A 2,336-nucleotide genomic window follows, 5' to 3' on the forward strand; every position below is an offset into this window, starting at 1 on the left:
TCGAACTACTATCTGGACAGAAGGTGATGTTCAGGCAATGACAGCAGCAAGTGCAAGTAGGCATGTACATGAAATGGAAAGTGAGGTAAAATACTACCACAAGCTGCTGATGGACATGTTTCCATTTCCAAAATTCACGCACCGAATCAATGGAAAAACTGCAAGGCAACGCAGGTCCATCGTGCATCATTTGAAGCAACTGGCAGTTTAAAGTGGCATTTCCTGCTGCTCCTGTCGGGGGTGAGGGAGAGACACTGTCGGTACCTGCGTACAGTTTGATTTTGTACAGAACTGTCCAGTAAAGGAGCAAATATACCGGGGCTGTGAGATATTCTATATTATTCATATTTAACGACAGGAATATCCGCAATCAGAAGCTGAAAAGAAGGGAGAGATAAGAGGCCTGAGAATAAACACAGAGCTGAATGAATCACGGAAGTGTGCAAGTAAAATAAATTTCATCAGTTCCACTTTATCTCGTGCGCAATCCTGGGAGCTCCCCGGTGGACTGATGGTTAAAATTCAGTGCTCCCACCGCCGCGTGGTTCCATTCCCAATCAGGGAATTAACTTCAACAAGAGTTATGAACTTATTAAATTAACCACTTGAAGCGAATTAAACCCTGTTCGTAGTTGAATGACTGTTTTAATCACCATTAATCAAACGATAACTTTCTATTTCAGACTGAAGGAGATGCTGACTTGATTACCGAGAGACAGTCAAAACTTTAATAAGATTGTTGTGCTTTGCATGCGATGACATTTCTTCATTTTATAGACTGAATCTTAAGAGTGCGATTATAAGCTCAGTGCAGCCGTTGTTAAATATCAAATTAACAGGCAATTGTCGCCGTTTATCACAGGAACGCCCGAACTGGTTCTACAATCAAGATGAAAGTAACGCAACGAGGAACATCTGATACAACAGGAGAGGCATCGGACTATGACAAAAATCCCCACCGTTTTGCTTTTCCAAAATAAAGGGTGTGACATTTCTTCTCTGAACATAGAAAGAGTCTGGTCTCGCTCATCACAGAAATCTCGATGTCACAACGAACCTTCTCTCCTGCAGCTAGTGCGGCCTCCCTTCGGGCCTTTCGGGGGCTTGTCTCTCAAGATGAATTGTGATTTCCGTGAAGCCAATGTTCCATTCCTTTATATGATTCATGTGCCTGATTTCCGACCGCAGGGTAAATGGCGGACTATCAGCCCTGCTCAGCTGGCAATGATCACGGTACATTTTCTTGCAGACAAAACACACATTGAAACCCTGGAATTGTGAGGCGATGAATCCTGAGGAAAAATAAAAAAAAGGACTCGAACATCAAACTTTTGCACCACTGAAACAGACGGAAAAGCCCTCTGCTAAATGCGTAATTCACTGAGCTAAACCTTAAGGCGGCAACAGCCGATATAACAGCTGTCAATGTCAGTTCACTTTTGCAAAATCAATAGTTGAAGCTTGCAGGAGTGAAAATCCAACGAGCCGCTCTTCACTCTTAAACCAGCAACTATGAAGTTAAGAGAAACGTGCCGGAGAAATACTCGATTTCAGCGCGGTGACACTGGGCCAGAGTAAAGCTCAGTTAATATGATCACCGAGTGGCTGGCTGGTGGATTTCGAACTCCTGAGCGACTGCACTGCGCAATTTCCAGATCCGCTTGGAGCACCAATCCCTTCACTTCATCATTTACAGGGACAATTCGATTCTCGGTTTCTTTTCCCAGAGCTTGGAGAGATCTTAAAAATTGAAAGCGACCAATTTCAAAGCTAACCTCGTCACCGACATGCTCACAGATACAAAGTGGCCACACTCTGCTTCAGTGAGATGAAAGCCCAGAGCGGTTTCAGGGTCGAATGCAATTGTAAGCAAAGCTCGTTCAATGAAAGTGCAGGTCATTGAGGTGCCTTTAAAGTCCTGATTGTTTGAACTGAACTTCTTCCGAAAGCGTTTGAGATTCAGGTGGAGTGATTTGGGGACTCCTTTTCCCTCTTTGCAAAAGTTTGAACCGCAGCTCAAGATCCAAAATCTCGGGCTAAATTAGGGTTTCTCCGGGGTATGAACCATCGAATCAATAATTGTACCACGACCTGAAGGAGCGCAGAAACAAGAACGTGTCACGAACACATTCTCTGAGAGGCTGTCCGTACGATGAAACGGCTTTTCTGAAGAGACTTGCTGATCAGTTCCGTGTTTGCTCCTGAACAAAACACAGCACTGCATGCTTCTCAAATTCACGAAACACCATGAATTACAAAAAAAGGCACCGCTGGGAGTTGAACCCAGGATCTCCTGTTTACTAGACAAGCGCTTTAACCAACTAAGCCACGGTGCC

General features: G+C 44.3%; 1 non-coding gene across 1 annotated transcript; it reads right to left on the reverse strand.

Moving 5' to 3' along the window:
* Positions 1-2,262: 2,262 nt before the first annotated feature.
* Positions 2,263-2,336, reverse strand: trnat-agu (transfer RNA threonine (anticodon AGU)). Its single transcript has one exon. It is a non-coding gene; the product is annotated as a tRNA-Thr (tRNA).

This window comes from Heptranchias perlo, chromosome 20, assembly GCF_035084215.1.
Source record: "Heptranchias perlo isolate sHepPer1 chromosome 20, sHepPer1.hap1, whole genome shotgun sequence".
Lineage (NCBI taxonomy): Eukaryota > Metazoa > Chordata > Chondrichthyes > Hexanchiformes > Hexanchidae > Heptranchias > Heptranchias perlo.